General features: G+C 48.8%; 1 protein-coding gene across 3 annotated transcripts in view; it reads right to left on the reverse strand.

Moving 5' to 3' along the window:
- LOC126574682 (sodium- and chloride-dependent glycine transporter 2) overlaps nucleotides 1-11,353 on the reverse strand; it is a 39,194-nt gene extending 27,841 nt beyond the window's left edge. Inside the window, exon 1 of one of the 3 annotated variants that reach the window (XM_050235012.1) lies at nucleotides 10,728-11,353. The gene's annotated coding sequence lies outside the window, so the exon portion shown is untranslated. Of the gene's footprint in view, nucleotides 1-10,116; nucleotides 10,705-10,727 lie in introns of those variants that run through there. The other 2 variants (XM_050235014.1, XM_050235013.1) reach the window with 2 other exon arrangements.
- Nucleotides 11,354-12,500: the final 1,147 nt, after the last annotated feature.

The raw sequence follows: 12,500 nt of genomic DNA on the forward strand, positions 1-12,500 counted from the left end.
CGATGGGCCACCATGGCCAGCTGGGAACACACGGTGGTCCAAAACAATGTGCCATTGGCGGTGACAGTGTTGAGTGACTGCTGCTGCTGCTACTACTACTGGTGGCGGTCTCTGTGTCTTCCGAGACGAGCGGTCAGCCTCCTTTGGTTCGCATCCATTTGCGTTGCGTCGTCGTCGTCGTCGTCGTCGTCGCGGTTCAACACCATCAGCGCGCCAGCGATTGCATGATTAATTCAGTTGTTGGGGTTCGGGAAGGCCCCAAAACATTGTCTCCGGTGGCCCGGTGTGGTCTATAAAAGCGCAACATAAAAACGAAGCCGACGACGACGCTTGCCGCTATGCCGGCACGGGCCACAGGCCACGGGGCACGGGAAAATAAAAGAAAATTCCCACGTCCTAGCGACGTAAGAAGGGTGGTGGCGGTGGTGAGTTCTCCACCGGGTGTTGTGTGTGACGGTTGGGTTTTTTTTCGGTTGTGCCAATCTTCCATGGAATGTCCAGTGGGTGTGTGGAGGGGTGAGGCCAAACTCATTCACAATTTACGCCGTGTGACGACATAAACTATTCATTTTATAAGAGAAGAGGTTCCTGTGCGCTAAGAACGATTTTTTCCCGAGACAGCCATCAAGACCAGAAATAGAATCGAATGGTCTCGAAAGACATTTCCTGAAATGATGAAAGATCACAGCAACAACAACGCTGGCTTCAGTAACAGGTAAGCATTAACCATCAAACACGTAATGTGTTATGTCGTTTGTTGTTGATGGAAAACTGATCCACCTCAACTAACAGTAAGCAAATGGTGTAGTAGCTTTTCCGCTCTCTCGAAAGGGTGTCAGAGAGGTAATCTCTTCAATTGTGCCTCCCGCTAAACAACAAAGATGGAAGACGATGCACACCACCCAGAGCTGGGTGTCTAATTCCTCCCCATGAGTCCAAGTTCCAGCTCCAGCAGTCCCAGGTGTTTCATTGTTCGGTGGCATCATGATGTTGCAAACGCCTACCGTAGCCAAACGGGCGGTTTATTATAGACTCCCGTAGGTCCACTCCAGTGTCTTCTTGACACGGACGAGGTGAACAGGGGGGCGGACTCCGTTTCTCCGCTAGGCGGAAACGCGGAAGTTGCTGTCCGCGCTGGAGAGTCTTCTCCGGATGGAATCGACACATCGGTGACTGACGAATGGTCGATGCTCCACGCAGGGGAGGAACAGCGGGAGCAGGGTGCAAACAAAAAACAAACAACATGCTGCGCCGAACCGAACCGACCCTAGGCAGCCAGGGCAAACCCATCTTTGAGCATGAGCAAATAAGCATATGAAAATAATACCGATGCCGGAAGCTTTTCTGACGTGTGAATGGACGAAAAAGGAAGTGGATGGTTGGTGGATGGTGGATTGCACCATCACCCCACCTCGCGTTTTTGGGGGAGGAAGGTGGTGGGCTACCTCCAAACAACGGTGGCACCCCGTTAGACTCGTAATTTGTACTTTTGCAATGTTCGTTAGAAGAGGATTTGTGCATTCGCGCGCTTGTTACCGCGCGCACGTGGCCAGTGGAGGCAAAAAAAAAAACAAAACAAAACTCGTGACGCAAGATGATTGTAGTTTCTTTTGTTGTGCTCGAAAGGTGAAACAAAAAACGGAAGAGAAACGCATAAAAAAACAGCTTTACAGCGCGGGATGGTACGGCATCGAGAGGGGGGTTGTAGTGATCCAGGCGAGACGTTCTAATACATTGATTGATCGTTGTGCTCATCATCATTGTCTGTCCGGCGTGTATGTCTTCCTCTATAATTTATTAGTTTCCTATGTTCAGTGACTGTCCATGTTAGATTTTTTTTCTCAAATCAATTGAGTTTTTTTTTAAATATGTGTAGGCATGTGCTTCCTACTGTTCGACATTCGTAATACTAATGAACAAAGAGTTCGACTAGCTCTTATTACATGATCTTCAAACAAACGATGCTTATTGCGAACAATAAAGATTTATGCCAAGGGAATTCTCTAGCAAGCATTATTACTTTGTAAGATCGTATCGTTATGAAACTTCATTGTAAAAATACTAAGCATATCTTTAAATATATGCTTGGCAGCATAAACTAAACATTTTGCTAACTTAGAAACCACCTAAAAGCTCTAAAATAAATCTACTATAATAAAGGCTTTGTAATAAATTTACATTATCTTCCATTGGCAAGAACCAACACTCTTCTCACGCACAAAGGAGGTCGCACATTTCTATTTCATTGATGACGATACCCCATCAAAAACTTTGCGGGGCGATAATGGTGACTGCAAACTGCCAAACCAAACCAATCCTTCCGGTCAAACCTGCCGGAGATGAATCGCTATCACCGGCGCCGGGAAAGTGGTTACCGGGGTGGGAGGAAATGAAAGCAAAACCCAACGCGATTAACATACATCGACCCGACCCAAAGGCAGAGGCACCCGAAACCGGAATTGAGTGCGATTTTCCTAAAAAACTCGGCGCCAAAATCATTCCCTCCCGCGTCCCATCGTGCACGTGACCGATCGATTGCGAGAGAAAGGAGCATTAGCCCAGTGACACTGTAATCTCAATCTTGAGGCCGACACACCCCACACCTTTGCTTACACTTCGTCCCAATTGTCTGCTGCTGCTGGTGCTGCTCGCGCGATAATCGATAAGCAATCATTCGGAACCTATTGCCTTGCTCAGATTGTCCGGTCGTCGGTCGGAGCAGCTAGAGAGATGCTAGAGGTTCGTCCCCCTTTCGCTCACCATCCATGGCGCCCGTTTTGGCGTGGAACCAGGTCCCCGCCGCCACCAGAAAGGAGGTCGGTCATCGTCACACACGGGGCCACCACCATCGCCATCGGCAACGCATCGCACATTTGCAGTGAAAATGATGGCCAGGTTGACCGGTATGGCGATGGTCCACCTTCCTTCCCCTGTGTGCGTGCAAAAAGTAGAAAAAAAAATAGCCGGAAGTAGAAGCTTTGACACGCTCGCCTCACGCGGTACACGCGCGTAGAATCGGCCACAAACACAATCGCAAACGGGCGTGCACACGAGCACGCGTGTGAGGCTGAACCGGTTGCTACCAACCTGTTGTTGTTGCATCGGAAGTGCATCGCACAAGGTAAGCGGATCGACGATCGTGCCAAACAGCCGCCATGGCCGTGATCCAATAGAGATAGAGAGAGAGAGAGAGAGAGATTGACATCCGACTGATAAGCACCGCTGCGAGGGGAGGCGGACTTTAGAGACTTTGCTTTCCGTTTGCTTTGCTTCTTTGCGTTCCGTTCCTCTCTGCCGGTCGACCTTGCACGGTCACACCACAGAGGGAAGCAAACAGGTTGTCGCTCGACGATCGGACTTTTAGTTTCACCTTTTCCCAGCGCCACTGCAGCCACTGATGGTGGTACGGTGTTTGTGTTGATGGTATTGAGCACTTGAGACGGATGGAATCTCCCAATGCAGTCGTGCCACTGGTGCTCGGGACACGACAAGGTGAGAAATCATTAGCATCGTTTGCAGGAGTCTGGAACTGTTAATGGGGCAAACAACAGAGATGCGATCGGAGCCAGACGGAGTGGTGTGGTGCCGATCAAGTGTGAAGTGTCAATGGGGTCGTCGATGGGAGTGGGGTCACTCAGCTGTTGGCGCTGCTGTTACAGATCACTACCCCCACTGGAATCTCACTTGTTTGTTCGACATTGGAGTAACAGCAGTTGGTTTGAAGCGACGTTGTTTTGTTTCCGTTGTTTAGAAAGTTGAAGGATTCCTACACTGGTTGGAACAGAGCTTTAGCTTTGTGATCTTTCAATTAATGTCACAAAGGTTCATCTTGGGTTTTTTCTTTTGTTAATGCTTCTATAGAGGAATGCAGATTATCTTATCAGCAACATACTGCTCTCATCTTGGCATTCAACTTAGTATTTTTTGTTATGTATCTTAGATTCTTATCTTACTATAGGATCGATGAAGGATTTCAGCAATAACACGAGAGTTCATCAATTTTTTAGTACCATTGCCCTTCTTCTGGCACTTCATTTCCCATTATTGGTCTTTTTATGATGCTTTCAAATTAATTTGATCGAGAAGCTCATCAAAGATCAAATAGAATGCTTCAGAAATATCATCGTCATTAAATGAAATGACCTGCGTTACTGCCCTAGATGCTGGTACTATTTTATCGAAATAATTACCCCGAATAAACCAACATTACCCTACCGCAAGCCAACATGGCGTGATGTCCCGGTAAAAAAGACACCCTTGAAATGTATTCCCCACAATATTATCGAACTGATGCCGCCGCTCCAATGTAACAAACAATGTGCACCCGAAGGGTCCACAACAGAGGGGCGAGCAAAAGCTCCCCGATATCGCCACCCGTTGGTTGCTGTTGTTTGGTTTTCTACTTTTCATCTCACTACAACAACCGCTCGAGCGCAACCGGCTCAACATCGCACGTAAAGAGGAAGGGTTTGGTCGTCAAATGGTCAATCATACTCGCGTTCGCGTCAAAACCGGCGCGGTGCGTGCCTCCGAGGGTGATCTCCTCCCGTTCTCACTCGCCACTCCACTCGCTGTGCTCGGTGTACATTGTTGGCCATACGGTTGCATCGATCGCCGCCAGCAGCAAACAATGGACGAACGTTTTGAGCTCGCGTTCCAGAGTGGCCGGATGGGTGTGTGCGAGTGTCTGTGTTGGTACGCCAAAAACGCCACGATTATACCACCTTACCCCACGTGAGCTAGTGATGCTCATTACGCGTCACGCAATCCATTCTAGCAGCAACACGACCACCGGTACAGTTGGGGGCCCCATGGGGCGCGGGGCGAGCGAAAGTCAATGCCGATGGTGCGATGGGGCTCTCTCACGTTGAACATCTCTACCACCCCCCTCCACCAACCCTTCGGTGGCCGTTTAGAGCTATGGCATCCCGCCAACAACAAACCGCTTAACCCAAAACCCCATCACCCCCTGTCTCGTTGTCGTCGTGCACGGGATGGCACAAAGCCCTATTCGAGGGTAAAGAAGCCCCACGAATGCGCTGGCCCACCACCAGCGTATTGGAGGGTTTGCGAGGATGATGTCCTTGAAATGAACTTTACCATAATTGATTTATGCCGAAAAGCAAATTACAACCACGGCGCGTCTGAGGAACGCCTCAATTCAATCATCATTTATTGGCACCTTCGGTTGGTGGTGTGCTGCCGTCCACGGGGTCTAGGACATCCGTGGCATCGTAAGGAGGCACCTTTTGTCCAAACATAAACGCGCAAGTTCGGCCAGAAGGCGGCATAGTTTGTTGGGAAACGTGAGGTCAATTGGAAAAGTTAACCAGCGGTCTGCCTGGTTGGTGACATGAAAAGTTTTTTAATTATAATTCCCAAGCTCACCTTCGGTTCGAGGGAGGGGAAGGCCGAGTTGTTGTAGCATCTAAATCGTAGAGCTTTGGCGAAAAGAAGCCCCAACAAGGCTGGACAGTTCAACATCGATAAAGACTCGGTTTCTCTATGATTTCCCTTCACTGGAGCAGTGAAACATGGAAAGCGATGATTGGAACGGTGTCCAGCGGTGATGATCTAACTTGAAATGTGCCACGGCGCTATGATTAAGGATGGATTACAACAGAATTATAGATCTCCTACGCCTCGACAGTTTGCGAGCGTTTCTCCCATCAGGGTTAATGTTACATAACATCCTTGACCGTCGTTTTAATTTAGGAGAAGATTTAAATAACTAAAGACCATCCTTTTAGGTGTTAAAAACAAATATTCTGGAAAAGCTGGTAGTAGGCTGCTAGACGCTATCGAAGCAAGCGTAGAGGTAGTACATTAAATGGTGGCATCCTTTGAACCTAGCGAGGATGACGTATCGAGAGATAAATATTATTGGGCATCCCTGAACTGCAAAATCATCCGTTTGTACTTCCAGGACAGCGGACTCGCCTGGATTGCGGGATTTACAATTATTTCAATGCTTCATGGGAAATCACGCATCTTCCTCGCCTCGAACCAACCCAATCACTTTTCTGTAATCAAAATGAATTACCCTCGCCTTGCCTCACCTGGCAGTAAATCACGCTTCGACGACCAGTAAATCAGCAATTAACCCGTTTACTACGCCACCCTTTTGCTTTGCTGGACAAGCTCTTCAAAACGGTGGATTCGCGCAGGTTGGGTTAATTGATTCGTTGGGCTGGGTATTTTGGCTGCCTCCAATTTATTCATCTCACATCCTCAAACCCACTGAACACCCTCGGAACGGAGGGGTAACTCTTGAAGGTCGGTCGCGGCGGTTCACGCGGTGGTGTTCCATCGAACGGAACGGAACGCTGTTGGTGGGGTTTTTGAGGAGTTTCGCGCCATTTCCGTGAAGAAGCTCGTGTCCACGTTCTCCGGTGGAGCATTGGCCGCCTAGCGCCTGGCGCCAATGGTGGTAATTGTGCATAACCTTCCAACCAATCATTGACACCTTCAAAACACCACGTGTCCAATGAGCCGTGGTGGTGATCGATTCAGGAATTCACCTGCCAGCCAGTTCCCCAAAAAGTCCCACAACAAAGAGTATCGCACTTCCACAAGCAATGGATCATCTGTTTGGCCGTCTAGGTTGCGCTCCCTCAAACAACGCACTCCATGGCGCATGACGCATCGCTATTTGCATTGGGGGGAAGTGTCGGATGCAGAGCTGCATGCTAATTGTACCATACCGAGCACCGGTCGTCCCAGACCTTGTCCACGGTTGACTCATCGAACAGCGGGGTCAGCAGCCACAAGGGGAAGAAGGATTCACCACGCACACTGCCAGGGCCGCGGTTCCTCAAGCGGTTCTTGGCCGTCACGCTCGAGACGCTTCACGAGCGGTGTGGGCCCAAGCCCCGGGCTGGGGACTGACCATCGTCAGCTGGAAATTAATTGGCTTATAAGTATGATGACCGTAGCGTCGAGGGATCCAGAGGGATTCCAGCCAGTGTGGCCGTTACTTGCGCGCGAACGGAACGGATAATTCGGCGATAGTAATGCGCGCGACGGTTGGGACTGTGTTTTGCTGCAGAATGATATTTGCACGCTTACCGGTCACCACTTTCGTGCGATCGTTTGAAATTTATGCAGATAACAGTGACCATAACTTCACTTTGAAAATGTTAATCAAAAACCAAGCCCATATCCACATCCCGTCCCCGCGTGACAGTGGCCGCACGTATTCCCTCCCCTCCTTGGCGCGTATCTTGATGTGATCCGGTACTCCAGGGGCTGCAGCACTGTAATGTACCATCTGTTCCCCAAAAAAGGTGCTAAATTGACCATCAAACCCACCTTCTCGCCTTCCTTCGCTCGGGCGGACGGGGTTATAATCCAACTCCGGTTAACCGAAAGCATTTAGCATTCATGCACATGATGCCCACCTGGGTGGCTTCCATCCATCGGTTCTTACGTTTTTGGGTAAGGTCTAATTAAAAGGCACTACCTACTGCTTCCCATATGTTTTTCACTCGCTTGGTAAGGGCCTCGCGGGCGGTGTTTACCTTTTCCTTCGCTGAGTAAATGACGCGCGAAAACCGAACGGCCCAAAGCAACCGTATCCTTCGCAAGATGGAAGCTCACGGGCACTGGATTTTTGGAGGAATATTCGTTCCGTTTATCCCTTTTTGAACAACGTTCCAATTATCTTCCTCGCAAATATTTATTCACAAAAATTCCCTCTTCATCATCAAACGTAGGAAATGAAATTGAAATGAGTCCCAAAGGAACTCCATTACCGCGTTGACATTTCAGCATAATGTCACTCGCGCCCCACCGCCTACTTTCTGTGTAAACTCCAGCCAACAGCAAGGAAATGTTGTTTGAGCGGTACAAACCCCTTGTATCGTGCCTTTTTGGGGGCACACAGAGGGATTGTAAAGGGTTCCCAGGGCGGCGTAAACTACACAATGCACTGCAAGCGGAGAAACCGAAAAATCATTCTACAATTCAATAGCCTGAGCGGGGTTTACCGGAAGTGACTCCCCATAAAATACTGACACCGGCGGGGACAGAGCACGCTCGCCGTGAGGTGCACAGAGCTAGAAACCGGTGCTAGAAAGAGATTCGTTTCTGACTTTCAATTAAATGCAGGCGCAAAGTCAGACCGCCAAACGATTGCACCCGAGACGCCGCACTCCGTTGGTTCTAGGGTTGTTTCCGGTTGTGGACACACATCAGTCTTTCTCTCTCTCTCTCTCTCGCTCTCTAGCTGCACGTAGCACACACGTTTGTTGGCTTATGCTGCACCATCATCACTTCCGGAAGACCTGTGCTCCAACTGTTGAGGAGCTGGTTCCACCTCGAAGGGAAAAATGGAATCAAACCAGCCTTCCTCGAGTGTCACAACGTGCACCACACGAAGACGGTCCCAAAACGAGGCGCCTTCTGGGCCGCTATCTCACCGCAAACACCGTTTCCCCCTTGGGACGATGACTAGAACGGTGGCCCAATGTAATACCTGTGGCTCCCAGTGGTGGTGAATAATTCATAATTGCGTTCACGCATCGCAACCCCCACAAGTGGGCACGGTGTGTGTGCTGCAGAGGATACCGAAGGAACCGGGAAGAAAATTCGTTTGGACTGGCCAGTCGACCGGTAGCTTTCTGCAGGGAAGCGTAAAACACACCAAGATACCAGTAAAACAAGGAGACAAACGTGTGGATGCATCGTCCACAGCACCGCCGATGTTGGCGATGCTATCGGTGTGTATCGCACATACGGAAACGGTCAGATGGGCTGCAGGCCCGGGCATGAGAAGTCAGCATGACGAAGGCTCTTTAGAGGGAAGACAAAGGCTCCCTAGCGATCCCTACCAAGAGACGCTTTGCGATGCTTCTGCTGTGCGATGGTCACCTGCTGTTGCTGCTGCTTTTGCTGGTCGGATTCGTTTCCTGTCGAGGAACGAAGATTCTCACTTCCCTCCGTTCCGTTGGGCTTCTGCCTAAGGAGCTGTAAGCCAATTTCGGTCCCTCGAGACGGTCACACCGGGACAGTTAAGTCAATAAAGAAGGGCTTCAGAGAATATTCATTCAAGCCATAACGTGGGCCCTTGATTGACGGTTTAGCGCATGTTAAAAAAGAAACTCGTCCCCAGTACACGGAACATACATTAAAGTGATAATTTGTGTAAGGTTGTTCGGTAGGTCGCAGCCGAGCTTTAAGCCAGCTATGAAAAGATCATCAAATCTGGCACCGCTGGCTCATAGCTCAGCATCAGCAGGGACGTTAATTTGTGGATCACCACCACCTAGAACGAGCTGGAGGCCAGTCAGACCCTAAGCGTGAAAGCAGAGGGACCGCGAAGTGGAAAGATGAAGTCGTTTTTTTCCATCCCATAAACAAGAATTAAATATAATATTTAAAATATCTCCAAACCGGAGCATGGTACCGAACTGAAGGTAAAACTGCTGAAGGCCTTTAATCTTATTACGCTTATGAAAGGGTACGCCGCTGTGCCGCGCAGGGAGATACAGTTTCCTCCGGGCAGTTTGGACGAGCAGCGAGCCATAACAGCGTTAACCTTGAAAGTGATGGAAGAGGTGCATGCAACAACGAAAGAAAAAAAACTGGATGAAAACAACATTCCCAGAAATCGAAGGATAATTGGTAAGCCGGTTTCTAATTCTTCCAACCCCGTTCCACCCGTTGCTGCACTGACGACGGTCGACGAGTCCTTGATCCGATCGTGCGATCGGTTGCAACCCAGTTAGGGATGCGGTATGACCTTACCTTTTCTCGACCTCGGAAATGTGAAACTTCCTAGAAGGATCGGTCAAAAGCCTCGCCGGAATTCGTTCGATCGGAGCATGGCGGTCGCGATCGTTCATTTATCATTTTGTGGCGAAAAAAAAACTTGATGTCTTTAAAAACGTTGCTCAACAAAAAGGCGCATGCAGTGATCGTGGAATTGACCGTATCACCGACACGTGCATCCGTGCATTTGCAGCAAGAGCGATCGAAGATGATCGACAAGCGTAAACCGCGTGATTGTGATCGTAAACGTTAACGCTTCATCGACGATTGGGGCACTTGATCGATCGATCATGCACACACAGGGAGATGAAGAAATCCTTTTTTTTTGTCGCTTCCATTAGGTACCTTTTGGGTGGCTCTAATTCGCATGGCGGCGCGACGCACACACTCTGCCAGTGGATAGGGGGAATCAGGAAACCGCATAAACGATTTCTGTGGTTTTTTGATGGCCGGACAGGAAGGGAGATCACTCGCTGATGGCACTGATGAAAATTCTGGGCCAGCTCGACCGGTGCGATATCTTTTCTCTAATGTACCAAGTGAGAGTTGTTATCAGAGTTTGGATGCGTTGCGTAAAAACTTGCTATAGAACCTTCCACGCCCCCGTTCTCTGCACCTTCCACACACTCGTCCACCACCACGCTCTGTTTGATCATCATGCAGCAGCTTCTTTACACAGATGTCGACTACGATGGTGGCCCTGGATGGCATGTAATTGTCGTCATGGCCTGCCTTGTCTAACTTGCCAAGGCACCTATCGTGGACGAAACTCGTGTTTCGGTGCTGGGCACTATTATAATGCCGTGCATAGTAAAGTGGCCCAAACGGGAGGTACGGAGGGGCAAGAAAGTGGCCGCACGCCATCGTCCTATCGCCTCGAGCGGGAGCCACCACCACACCACACCACACATCATCATCACGCAATTATCGTCAAAATGGTTCTCTGTCATCGTTACCTGGTTGTCGTGGCTGGTGTCGGGTCTCAGTGATAGGAGGTCATAAGCACTGGAGCAAACGGTTATACACTAGAGACCAGTGCGACGCGACCACCAAACCGGGCGCAGCAGTACTTGCAAAACACGAGTGGGCACGAGCGGCGGTAGCCAGAATTGCCGTTGGAGCCGAGAGGTGGAGCCCTCCAGGCCGATAGAAGAAACTCTTACGCTCCCCACCTGGGTCACTTGGTTACGACACGATAAGCGGCACACACTAGGCACGTTTTGTTTTGCGAACAAACTTCTCACGTTGGCGCCCGCCTGGCTCAACAGATAGACCCCGGAGCCCAACCTAGAACAACAACGGTTGGCCGCGCAATCGGCCACCGCGATCACAACACAAAATGGGCATCCACCAAAGCACCCACACAAACACGCGCGCGTACGCACAAAGGTATTACGAAAAACACGTTTTTTTGGTTTTTTTTTCTTTTAATTTTTGGTCGTTAAACTTCGCCCTAAACTCACTCAGCGGCGCGTCCTTTTTCGGGATTTCTCTTTTGTTTTCGATTCTTCACTCGCGGCGCATCCCCGCGGCACAAGACACACACCTGCACGACCCCACCGGAGAAGATGTGTTCCGACGAACGGCCCGTGAACAAATGAACGTGGAGGCGCGCGAACACGCGTTGAGCCGCAGCATTTTCCATTCCATGCGCTCTCCGGCCGAAGGCCGAAGTGGCCGAGCAAACAGTGTTGAGCAAATTAATACGACACTATCAACGTGTACTATGAATTTATTTATAGAACCACCATTTAAAAAAATAGTAACACTTGTTGTCGACGAGTACAATAAATGGTTATTGCATAAAATAACATAAAAGACAAAGAACATTCGAAGTCAACCACAAAAAAAAATGCAAAATGAAGATTTGAAGAGTGTCGTGCACTACAAACTTCTAGGAATGGGTCAAACTATTCTAGGAGAACTTAATCGATTTGTAAAACAATTTCATTGCCATGTTGTTAAGGAAACTATACAAAAGATAAAGTGTCCGACACTGTACATCGTTCATCGCTCGAGTGTTTTCGGTTTTCCAGTTTGCCAGAGCGGGAAAAGAGATACGTTAAAGGGGTAATTTGTCACCCGAAGCCACAATATGCCGAGCATGGCCGAGATCGTTTGCGTTCATTTAAGGAACTACGGTGTGTGGCACAAGTAAAGACTTGTTGTGTTTGCTCTTCAATTTGGTTGGTTTCAGGTGTATCTCTAATTCTGTTTAAATCAGTATCAGTTGCAGTTGGTTTCACTTGAAATTAATGTAACCTGAAAGCTTGGATGTCCTCAGAAAACAACAAGAGTATGGAGATCGATAATAAAAGTTAATGCTGCCATCGATTCATGCGCAACACTGTAGTTCATTTAACGAATCTTGTGTTTCGAAAGAATTGATTCTCTCAATCAACAGGTAAAATTGTTAATTTACGTACACATTTTCATTTTTTCACTCTCCACTTGTGATGATTAAACACGTAGAAAGCACATCAGTCCTTTTAGTTGAATATTTTGAGGTAGCTACTTATGAAATCTGATAAAACACCGGTACACTATCAAAGAAAACTAAACCACACGATATCACGTCATTGACGACATCGATGCACATCTGGTCCCATGTACCTATTGACCATGCAATTGGATCTGCGGAGATGAGTTTATGCAACGCAATTGCATTCACCTATTGCAACGTAGACCAGTGAACGGGGGAAAGAGGAAAAAAGGCGCTAAACCGAACT

The sequence above is a fragment of the Anopheles aquasalis genome, chromosome 3, assembly GCF_943734665.1.
Source record: "Anopheles aquasalis chromosome 3, idAnoAquaMG_Q_19, whole genome shotgun sequence".
Taxonomy (NCBI): Eukaryota; Metazoa; Arthropoda; class Insecta; order Diptera; family Culicidae; genus Anopheles; species Anopheles aquasalis.